This window comes from Gopherus evgoodei, chromosome 3 (genome assembly GCF_007399415.2).
Source record: "Gopherus evgoodei ecotype Sinaloan lineage chromosome 3, rGopEvg1_v1.p, whole genome shotgun sequence".
Taxonomy (NCBI): Eukaryota; Metazoa; Chordata; order Testudines; family Testudinidae; genus Gopherus; species Gopherus evgoodei.
In genome coordinates this window covers 22,146,024-22,158,628 of record NC_044324.1, presented here as the reverse complement: position 1 = coordinate 22,158,628, position 12,605 = coordinate 22,146,024, and positions in this window count along the sequence as shown.

Genomic DNA, 12,605 nt, shown 5'->3' with positions numbered 1-12,605 from the left:
TAAACACCATATTTTAAAAAACATCAATGTCTTTATTTGTTAAAAATAAGGCTTAGATGTCTAACACCAAAGGATTTTTAAAACCCTACTTTACATTTCAATATTTAGGTTAATTATGCTCTGGTTCACACAGGAATTATTAGAGGGACGTTCTGTGGCCTGTGTTATACGGAGGTCGGACTAGATAATCACAACGATCCCTTCTGGCTTTGGAATGTAGGAATCTATAGTTATTTGCTCTTTGCTTTTCTATTCGCTCAGCTAGAGAAAATAGATCAGTCAGTAAAGCTGTTGGAACAGCAAAAATACAGATTTGTGAATATTTACTTGATAAAAGATGAAGTTCATTAGAATTTGAGGGGGTAATATTACTCCTTCAAGAGTATTCAGACAGCTACCAGAGTATTTGTGAAACTGTTTGGCAGTCCTGAAGTTTTTATGGATTTTAGTGCAAACTTTTATTTGGATGAAAATACAACCTAGAAAGTTCCCTACTTGTGAGGGAGGAAAACTTATATCCCCACACTAATTTGCCCCTACTGTTACACATTCTTGTCAACTGTTTGAAATGGACCACCTTTATTACCACTACAAAAGTGATTTTTCCTCTCTTGGTATTCTACTGTTAATTGAATTGTCTCATTAGACTGACCCCCTACTTGGTAAGGTAACTCCCATCTTTTCATGTACTGTGTATAATATACCTGCTACTGTATTTTCCTCTCCATGCATCTGATGAAGTGGGTTTCAGCCCACGAAAGCTTATGCCCAAATAAATTTGTTAGTCTCTTAGGTGCCACAAGGAATCCTCATTGTTTTCACACATTTAAAGAAAGTCTGGATCAGCTCACCAATGTGGCTAACATCAGCCCTCACCATACAATTAGATTTACATGGATGCATCGCTGCTCCTGCATGAAGCCCTGTTGCAGGATTTGAAACAAGTGTTTTGAGTATCTCTGCTACTTCTGTTTATATTTTGATACCAGTCCATTATACTTCCAGGGTCTCATGCTTTATAACAATTCTGCAATGTCTGGCTTGCAATCACATCAAAGGAATGAGTTTTCCTGTTGCCATATGTAACGTTTTAAACAGACACCCACAAAAACCCTTTAGGAGTTGTTTTTGTTGGTCTCTGATTTGATAAAAAACTTGTTTTTCTTTTTTCAAAATTTACCTTTTGGACCAAATTAACACTTCGGAGTGTCCCTTTAAACAATCTATTTGGGAGAAAGTGAAGTTAGGCTTCATGCTTGATTTGAACCACTGAAAGTGTAACACTGATTAAAGATCAGGAATAGCACATGGCACTGAATGAGCCCTCAGCATTTGGCTGACCAAGAACAGAATATTTCTTAGCCAGATAATGCCCATTTAAAACACTAGATGGTTCCTCTTACTCTGCACAGTGCAGCAGCTGTTCAAGTTGAGCTCCTCAGACACAAAGGCATTGATCCAGCAAAACACTTAACCATGTGCTAAGCTTTAACCTTTTACAGAATCAAGACCAAAGCAGCATAATCAGCAAGAAAATGAAAAAGCTCTTATTGCTCTGCAGAGTGTTATTTAACTAATCTAATATAGAGTATTATGTAGAAAGTTATTTCCATTAATATCCATTGCTTCTCTGCGAACTCTTTAAAGCTTAGAGGAAATAAAACTTAAAAGCTGACCACTTTATAAAGCGCTGCTGATCAAGTCTGCAAAAAATATTGTGGTAAATAATGAGCAGGAGAGTTCCCTGGTCAAAGTGATCCGGATTGCTTGGTAAGCTGGAGACAATCAAAAATGCATTTAATACAGCTAAATTCATCTAAGAACAAAAAAATGTAGATTATAGAATCATAGAAGATTAGTCCAACCCCCTGCTCAAAGCAGGACCAATCCCCAACTAAATCATCCCAGCCAGGGCCTTGTCAAGCTGAGCCTTAAAAACCGCTAAGGATGGAGATTCCACCACCTCCCTAGGTAACCCAGTCCAGTGTTCTTAGTGAAATAGTGTTTCCTAATATCCAGCCTAGACCTCTCCCACTGCAACTTGAGACTGTTGCTCCCTGTTCTGTCGTCTGCCACCACTGAAAACAGCCGAGCTCCATCCTCTTTGGAACCCCCCTTCAGGTAGTTGAAGACTGCTATCAAATCCCCCCTCACTCTTCTCTTCTGCAGACTGAACAAGCCCAGTTCCCTCAGCATCTCCTCATAAGTCATGAGCTCCAGCCCCCTGATCATTTTTATTTCCCTCTGCTGGACTTTCTCCAATTTGTCCACATTCCTTCTGTAGTGGGGGCCCCAAAACTGGTTGCAGTACTTCAGATGTGGCCTCACCAGTGCCGAATAGAAGAGAATGATCACGTCCCTCAATTTGCTGGCAATGCTCCTACTAATGCTGCTCAATATGCCATTAGCCTTCTTGGCAATAAGGACACACTGCTGACTCATATCCAACTTATCATCCACTGTCATATCCTGGAAAGGAGTGACTGAAAAATATCTAGAGGTAATGGTAGATAACCAACTGAACATGAGTTCCCTGTGTGATGCTGACGTGATGCAAGAGCTAATATAATTCTTGTATGTATGAAGAGGGAAATACTGAGCAGAAGTAGGAAGGTGATATGCATCTGCACATAGCACTACTGAAATAATCTGTCCAGTTCTGTCTAGTGTTCAAAAAGAGTGCTGATAAATTGGAAAGGATTCAGATAAGTTGTACAAGACTGATTCAAGGTTTGGAAAACACACCTTACACAAAAAGAGACTTAAGGAACTTGGTTTATTTAAGCTTATTGAAGAAAGGGTTAAGAGGGGACATAATCCTGGTCTGTAATTACCAGCACATGCAGAAGATACATGGGTCCTTTCTGGCTGGGGGTCTCTCCCCTTGTATGTGTGGCATGTCACATCAAAGAAAAAAAATCTTCAGATTCTTCAGTTTTCAGATATCAGCAGGTCTGTCAGATTGTGCTTATGGGGAGGGGAAAAGTGGCTGTCTGGATACAACTCATCTTTGAGTGATGGAATTATCTCAGAAGAATGTCACAATCTGAGATAGGAGCATGGCTACATGAGCATGAAGTGAACTGCATGTTTCGGGTGGGAGAGGGGAGAGTCACTTCTACTGTAATGTGAAATAAGGGCCTGATCCAATGCCCACTAAATGGAATGACTCCCACTGACTCTAATGGCTTCCGTAGGCACTCTTTGTGAACAGTACAATATGCCAAACATTTTAAAGCCATGAACACAATCACTGTATCCTCCAATTGTTCTTCTGCAGCAGAGTGGAAGCTTGCTGCTTGGGAGAAAGTCAGCCTCTGCAGAAGATTTAATAAATGAGAGGATAGATTGAACGGAACTGAGACAGGTGATAGGATGGATGCCAGGAGTTCATTATGGCGCTTTCATGCAACATAGATTTACAGATTTTAAGGCCAAAAGGGAACAGTATGATAATCTAGTCTGATTTCCTGAATAACCTAGTCTAGAGGATTTCACCTGGTGATTTCTCTGTCAAGCCCATAATGTCTGTTGGACAGAAGACTACCAGATCCAGTCTCTATGTAAAGATATCAAGTGATAGAGAAGCCACCACATCCTTAGGTAAATTGTTCCAGAGGTTAATTAGCCTTGGTTGAAAAAGCAGCTTCGTATTTTTAGTCTGAATTTGTCTAGCTATGATTTACAACCATTGGATCTCATTATGCCCTTTTCAGCTAGATTTAAGAGCCATTTGCTCCAGAAATCTCTGTCAGAAATATCTTCTCCATGCAGGCTCTTGTGGACTGTGGTGATCAAATCACCTGTTGATCTTCTCTTAGATAAACTAAACAGACTGAGCTTCTCAAGCCTCTTAAAATAAGGCTTGTTTTCCAGACTTTGAATCATTCTTATAGCTCCTTTCTGAACACTTGTCCATTTTTCAACATTCTTTTTGATGCGTGGATTCCAGCAGGCACAGTATTCTAGTAATGGCCTCACCAGGTCTTTATAGACATTGCTCTTCATGGGAAGAGATGAGTTATGGAACTAAGGACAGAACAGTGGAGGTTCTCCAATAGGGAAGTTAGTCTGAGATTTAACGATCAGGTTCCATGGAGCTTGGACAATGACCAAACCAGCCACAATGATACCAAGAAGATGTGAAAAAAAAATCCAAACATATTAAAGAAAGTCTACAAGCTGTCTGTGATTAAACAAAAGGAGGGAATAGATGTACAGGTGGCAGCAGAGAAGGAGGAGGAAATGTTTAAGCGATGGCAGAAAGTGAGAACAGTGGAAAGTTATGCAGAATACAAGCTGGTAAAGAAAACTGTGAAAAGAGTAATGGTAGATGTTAAAGGTCAGATATCTTACATGCAGGACTACTAATGAGGGAAGGAGGAAAAGGAATATATAGATTAGCCAAAATCAGGGAAAGAAGCACAGAGGACTAGGGAGCTGTGAAGTGTGTCAAAGATGAAAACACAGGAGTGCTGGTGAAAGACAATATCAGGGTTGGAAGGGACCTCAGGAGGTCATCTAGTCCAACTGCCCAAAGCAGGACCAATCCTCAGACAGATTTTTACCTCAGTTCCCTAAATGGTGCCCTCAAGGATTGAGCTTACAACCATTGGTTTAGCAGGCCAATACTCAACCCACTGAGCTACCCCTCATTAGGAGGCAGCTGTTTTATATCAGTGGAGAGCATGTGAAAAAAAACATTGAGGGCAGTATGTACAGCTTCACAAGACTTATCACCACAGCCGAGATGGAGGCTCAGACAGCACTAAAGGTGATGCAGCACGGGAAGGCCGTTTACCAATCAACATGTTTAAAGCATTAGGTGATGAAAAAGTGGTGAAGACATCAAACTTTTTCAACTTATGTCTCCAGACTGGAAAATGCCTGATGAGTGGACAAGGAGCAGCAAATTGGTCCTGAACTTCAAGCATGAAGGAGACGTGAAAGCATGTAGTAATTACTGACCTATCAAGTTAATGGATCACACAATGAAATGACTGGGAAGAATCATCCAGAAAAAACGTAGAGAGGAGTTGGAGCATCAAGCAAGCAACAGCCAATTTAGGTTTGTGCCAGGAAGGTCAACAATGGATGCAGTGTTTGTGGTCTGACTATTGCGGGAGTAGTACAGGGAGAAATGCGAGGAATTTCCCTTGGTGTTTGTGCATTTAGAGACGGCTTATGGCAGAGTTCCTAGAGAATTGTTATGGCGGAGTCAGCAGCCATGTAATCTTCCAGACACACATATTCAGACTGTCGTGGACATGTATGAGGGTAGCACAAGAGGAGTGAATAGTAGTTATGACTACAATGAGTCATTCACTATGAGGATAGGTTTACATTGAGGATCAGCCGAAAGCTCATTTGTGTTTGTGATTGCAATGGACACCTTAATACAGGAAATTAGGGATGGAGCTCCATGAATCATTCTTTTCATCAATCACATTATTTTGTTCTGTGGAGATAAATACAAACTGAAAAGGGACCTAGAACTATGGAGGGCTGCATTAAAAGAAAATGGCTTATAAATCAGCAGAGAGGGGTCAGAATATATGCGATGCTTCATTGAGAGGGACACTAAGAAGCCAGTAAAACTAGATTGTATAGAGTTAAATACTTTAGTTCAGTGTTGATCCCTGATGGGAACATGGATGCGGATGTTAGGAGTCACAGGCAGGGTGCTTGGTGTAAATGGAGGGTGTTGACGGAAACTCTCTGTGACAAGAATATGCCAAGTAAACTAAAGAGCAAAGTATATACAATTATTACTAGGCTGGCTGTGGCATATGTGTCAGAATGATGGCCAATGAGGAAGATAGAAAAACTACTCCACACTGCCAGAATGACAATGCTCAGGCAGATGCTGGGTAAGACGAGAGCTGATTGACTATGTAATGAAACAGTATGAGCTATGATACAGGTAGCCTCCATCATGGAACATCTGTATTGACTGTGATGGATGGGTAATATGACATGATGAGATGGGAACATTTTGACCAGTGGAGTATGAAAGCTAGTAGTCATGGGAGAAAGACCACAAGGAAGACCTAGAAAAAGGTGGCCTGAGGTACCAAAGGAGGACTTGAAGAAGATTCATACCAGCTTGGAAGACACACTTGACAAGAACACTTGGAGATGAAGAACAAGAACAACTCACCTCGATTGATGGGACAAGGCGAAGATGATCAATGCCGTCATCCTACCCCTTCTTGATATTTCCCTGCTTATATATCCAAGGATTGCATTAAACCTTTAGCTATAGCAGCTCACTGGGACCTCATGTTCAATTGATTATCTGCCAGGACACTTAAATCCTTTTCAGAGTCACTACTTTCCAAGACGGAGTCCCCCATCCTATATGTGTGACCTACATTTTTTTGGTCTTAGATGTTTGACCTTGTCTTTGCCTGTAATAAATGTTCAAATGAGCCTACCTTGACAGTGTCCCTTTAAGTCATTTAACAATTACATGGCTACATATCCTACAATACCATAGCCTACCAACATTTACTTTCATGACGTGAGTAGCTGCAATGAGCTAGTGTGGACACACTGAAAATCTTCCATGGCCAATAATTCATAAAGAAAAATGGAAACATTCAGCATCAACGCTAGGATTGGTGCTGCACAAGACACACAGGGACTGGGACCAAGTTCCTGGCAGTCAAAAAAAAGACATCCATTGACTTCATGAACATTAGATCAGACCCAAAAATGAAGACAGCCCCTCCCAAAGAGCATGCAATTTACAAGATAGTCACAAGACACAGGATGCACTAGGATGCCTAAAAGAGGCAACAATATAAAACATGATCATTGTTGGCTCATTTCTCGGCTAATCACAGAAAAAGTGAGGGCCTGATTCTTTTTTCACTTTCACTGGTGTTAGTCAGGAGTAACTCCACTGCAGTCTTCTGCATAAATCTTCCATTGAGAAAACCATCCTGTTGCTGCGAGTTGGCACAATTTAAAATGATAGACAGACATTAGCCTTGGCATCTCGCATAAACTGAGTGTTGGGAGAACAAAGCTGAAACAATGTGTCTGGAGAATCTATGCAAATTGTCAAGCAGGAGGTCTCCATCTGGGAATCTTGTGAAGGAACATGCACCATTTTATAGCTTTATTGGCCAGTAACGTATGCTCCACTAGTCCACTATTAGTCACATTCCGTAATGCTGTGCTCCAGAAATAATCCAACACTGCTGTTCTTTTGGGAGTCTTGAAACAAAATGATGGCAACATAACATAGGCTTTCTGACTGGGACCCTGTTGTACTTGGGGGAAGGTGGGGAAGAGGCACTGGGAGATGGGGCTCTAAAGAGGAAAAGTTAAGTTCAAAGTGAATCATCCAAGTGCTTAACCCTGTGAGCCAGTTCAACTGTGGGGGCCATTAAGCTGAGACTTTAGCTGTATCTTTCCTTTCCCTAAAATGTAAAGCAGGAGATAATGTTTTTTTTTCACATTGCATGCTGTGTAATTGCCTTTGAAAATATCCCTTACATCAGTGTTTCTCAAACTGGGGATGCTGCTTGTGTAGGAAAAGCTCCTGGCAGGCCGGGCTGGTTTGTTTACCTGCCCCATCTGCAGGTATGGCGAATCGCCGCTCCCGCTGGCTGCAGTTCGCTGTTCCAGGCCAATGGGAGCTGCTGGAAGCGGCATGGGCCGAGGGACTTACTGGCCACCACTTCCAGCAACTCCCATTGGCCTGCAGTGGCAAACCATGGCCAGTGGAAGCCGCAATCGGCTGGACATGGGGACAGGGAAAGTAAACAAACTGACCCGGCTCGCCAGGGGCTTTCCCTACGCAAGCGGTGATCCCAGTTTGAGAAACACTGTTTAAAAGTATATTATGGTTCCTCCAGCCCCCCAGACAGGCCAGAATAAGAGAAATAGGAGATAGTGGGACTTGTCTACCATTTTAATGCCTTCTGCAAAATAATACTTATCTGTATGAAATGCTCAGGGCTCTCTCCATGAGCCATTCATATGATATAATAAATAGTCACACATACAGTCAGCAGTCATGTTAGGCTTACCCCTTCCTAACAAAACTGTTCCTATTTAAGAAACACTAGCCAAGAGGTGAGGGAAATTAAGACAGTGTACGTGTAGGTCTAAAAGTTAAGATGTTAGACTTAAAAGTTAAACTTTGCATGAACAACATTAATAACAAGATAGAAACTATATTTACAGAAGGAAAACACAGGCCCTGATCTAAGAGTGGAAGAATACCAGGGGTGCTGGAACCAGTTGTATAGTGAAGGTGCTGAGAGCCATTGAACCAAACTGTTAACTCTGTATATGATGGAAACCACTTCAAGCCAGGAGGTGCTGCAGCACCCTCTGCACCCCTGGTTTGAGCACCTACAAAGATTCCCTGAGACAGATAATGACAAGAGGCCTAAGACCTGAGCAGGTGCTCTCAAAGAGAGCAGGGAAGGGATTGAAGTGCAGACAGCCCTGCAATTGTGACACATATGTTCTTTGGATCACCCTGACCATATCCTCTGAGGGCTCGTTCGTTATTTGAGGAAACCTCCACACTTATCACATTCAGTGCTTGAGTAGTAAAAAACGAAGTGCCAAAGGGCACTTCCAGTACCTGAGTGATAGTACCAGAAGTACCGGAACACCATTCTGACTCTCCAAAAAGTACCTGTAGCGAGGCAGCCTGGCTCCCAGCCGTGCCGGAGAGGGCTGACCCAGAGCAGACATCGAAGTGGGAGGAGCCACTGCTGCCAGTTCCCGCCCCCCGGAAGTCAAGGGGCAGGACAGGAAGTATAAAGGCCTGGTCCCAGAACTCAGTTGACCGCTGGCCACCAGAGAGGACAGACGTTGGTGCCCTAGCTCCCGCTGGGCTGATCCTGCCCTGGGCTTGCTACCCTGAGGAGCACTGGCCGAGCCTGCCCCGTGCTCGCTACCCTGAGGAGCCGGCTGAACTTCCCCGAGCCCGGTATCCTGAGGACCAGCCCCGCTTACCCAGTGCCCGGTATCCTGAGGAGCCGCCTGACTTCCCCTTGCCCGGTATCCTGAGGACCAGCCCCGCTTACCCAGTGCCCGGTATCCTGAGGAGCGGCCTGACTTCCCCTTGCCCGGTATCCTGAGGATCAGCCCCGCTTACCCAGCGCTCAGTATCCTGACGAACCCATGGTGTGGGACACGGTGGAAGACGCAGGTGATGCTCTGGTACCAACAGGAGGGGAGATTGGAAGTGGCCTGGGGGTAGCCGACCCTAGTCTGGCTCCGGGAGATCCCAAACCAATGTCAGTGTGTTGCGGCCAGGATCCCCACTGACACAGCAGCAGACTGCCTGCCACTGTTAGGGCCCCGGGCTGGGACGCAGTGGAGTGGGAGGGCCTGCGTCCCCCCTAACACCCTTCCAGGGGTGGCAGACTCCCCTCTCACTGGCCTGAGGAGGCCTTCTGTATAGACTTACTATGTGAACTGCTGCTCAGCCCCTGCCTGAGGGTCTGAGCTCTGTACCTGTTTGTTGCCCCACCCTGAGCCAGGGCTTGGGCTTTATAGACTTACTGTTTGAACTGCTTCCTGAGGGTCTGAGCTCTGTACCTGTTTGTTGCCCTGCCCTGAACCAGGGCTTGGGCTTTATAGACTTACTGTTTGAACTGCTGCTCAGTCCCTGCCTAAGGGCCTGAGCTCCTGACTGTTTCCTGCCTCACCAGGTGAAGTCAACAGCTCAATCAACTCGTATAGCGAGGCGGCCTGGCTCCCAGCCAGGCCTGAGAGGACCAAGCCCCCACACCAGATCTTTACAGTACCAGAACAGCTTTTTGGAGTGTTTCAGCATGACTCATGCTCCGATCCCTTTTCCCTCTTGCGTAATATAAGAAAATACACATTTTATAGAGAAATAACTATTTCCAATTTTTGTTAATCCTACCATCATCCAGTGAGTCCCGTAAACACCTGCTCAGTCTAAGATGCAAGGCTCGAGTGAGCATAGGCAATTCTTTCACTCGTTTACTTCAGCAGCTTCCCTGAACTCAATTGGCCTGGAAAGGAAAGGTGTATTGAATCTGGATTCCTGTTTCCTCAGAATTATGAGTATCAAGCCACCCACCAGTATATGTCTTTATATTTTTAACAGGGAAGATATCACCAATGTCAAAATTCTCAACACAAATGGAGAGAAATGCTATTGTTTGATGGATAAACACAAATCACAGCCTCCCTGTAAATACACCATTATTTAATCTAAGTAATATAGAGCCACTATCATGGAAGTATCTGAGTGCTTCCTATTTAAAAAACAGAAATAATATTTCTTTCTATTCTCAGTCTGTAGAGGTAATTTCTTGATTAGCACTTCCCCCAACAATCTGAAGGAGAGTAGTAGATTTAAGTCTCAAAGGGACCATTAGATAATCTAGTCTGACTTCTTACATAATACAGACCATGTAATTTCATCCAGCTATTCTGCATTGAGCCCAGTAACGTGGGTTTGACTAAATCATCTCTCCCAGACAGGTATCCAGTTTTGATTTAAACACACTGTGAGTTGGAGAATCCACCACTTCCCTTCAGAACTTGTTCCAATATTGTCACCTTCACTGTGAAAAAATTGTTCCTTATTTCTCATTTGAATTTGTCTGGCTTTAACTTCCAGCCACTGGTGCTTGTTATGTCTGTGTTTGTTGAACTACAGTGCGTGTTAGACTTTGCAAGAGGGTTCTTCCATCTGCTTCTCACTTCGTACCAGCATCGCCTCCAGCCTGCCTGGGCTCATTTTTAGTCAGCTGCTCTTTGCCCAGGTGCTAGCCTCAGGGAGGGGGTACATAGCTGGGTTTCAGCCAGCTCCCTGGAGGCTTTCTTTACATGCTGAATAAGAACAGGGACAGAACTGAACCTGGTAGGACTCCACAGGTGAGGGCTCTGGAAGAACAGCTGACCTTAATTAGTCTCTGGACTGGGTTTGAGAGGAGGGACTTAAATCACTTCAAGTTGTTTCCAGCCTTTGGCAGCTGAGACCTGTAGCTGTCAGCAGTGCCTTGTCATAGGACACTTCATGCATTTGAGACCCAATTAGCATTGCAGCATATCAACATGAGGCAATATGACATAGTGGATAGAGCACTAGGGGTCTGGGAAGATCTGGGTCCTATTCCTGGCTCTGGTACTGGCCTGCTGGGTGACCTTGGGCATATTATGTCACCTCCCTGTGCCTCAGTTTCCCAACAATCAAACTGACCTCCTTTGTAAAGCTACTGCTGAACATTTTTATATAACAGCTGGGCAGTATTATCTTGCTTCTACAGAAGTCAGTGGAAGTTGCCATTGACTTCAATGACAGCAGGAATGGTCTGTTTTATTCCTGAGAAATATTGATTATGGATAATGGACTGACGCTGCAATTCCAGAAAATGTTTATTCACATTAAGAAAAAGAAGCTCCTGGTGTTTCAAGCCTCCTCCTCTGTTACTGTTTGTTGGTACCTGATCCTAGAGTTTTGTCAAACATTAAAAGAGGTCACTGCCCTGCATTTTGCTCTTGTTGAGTTAGAACTGTGCAGACGGGAACAAAAGCATAGGCAGAGGAGTATCGCAAAGCCACTGGGAGAGATCTAGCAAGCTGTTCACCAGAGATAACGGCTCCGATTCTCATTTACATAAGGGCCACTTTGCAACAATTTAGTCATAGAAAGGGGCCTAAAAGTGAATGCAAATACAACTGACTCCCACATTAAGGCCCCTTCACATTGCCAGAGCAGCGTAACGTGTGTTGAGTGTAAACAAGAATCAGGTCTAAAGTCTAGCATGCACGTTGCCATAAGTGCTCATGCAAAATTACAGGCTTACATTCCCTTTGTTACTGTACCCCCAGATAGTTCCCCACCACGCCTCTGTGCTGAGTCTTATCTGAACTCTTCAGTTGGATGTGACGAGGAAACTCCTTATGTCGTCATCAGTGGACAGCGTCCTAGTCAAATCCTGTTCTGAAACAGGCAGTGAAAATCACGGCCAAGAAGCAGCAGCTGGGTCTACAAGAAACTGTGGATGGAGGAGTGCTTTTAAATATTGTGAAATATGACAGACAATGAATCATAGAAATTAAGAGTGGAAAAAACCTGGTCTTCCAGCCCACCTTCCTCTCAATGCAAGATTGTCTCTTTTACTACATAATTAAGTTTGGAGATGGAGAGCTGTTGATCTTGGAGGATGAAAGACAAAGGAAAATACTTGCGAGAAGCAATGTGACTTAGTGAACTCGGCCCAGGAAAGTCTGCCTTCTAGCTTCAGGTCTGCTGCTAATTAGCAGCATGGCACTGGGCAAGTCACTTAATTTCTCTAGGCCTCAAGCTACCCTTCTGTAAAATAGGGAGCTAGTTTGCATTTGTTGCTTGACTGTCACTTAGATCCCTCCTCCCTTGTCCACAGAGGCTGCCTTATCCTGGTTTATTACTCCTCTCTTTTTACAGATGCCACAGCCAAGCCTCTTTTAATCAATACTACTCTGCACCACTACCTTCCTGCACAGGTGCATATTTGCTCCATTAGCTATAGCAAATGGCTAAAAGGCTGGAGTAATGGTTATGGCAGTATTACTTCTTTTTGCTTTTCAGAGATAGAGCATGTTTTTATCGC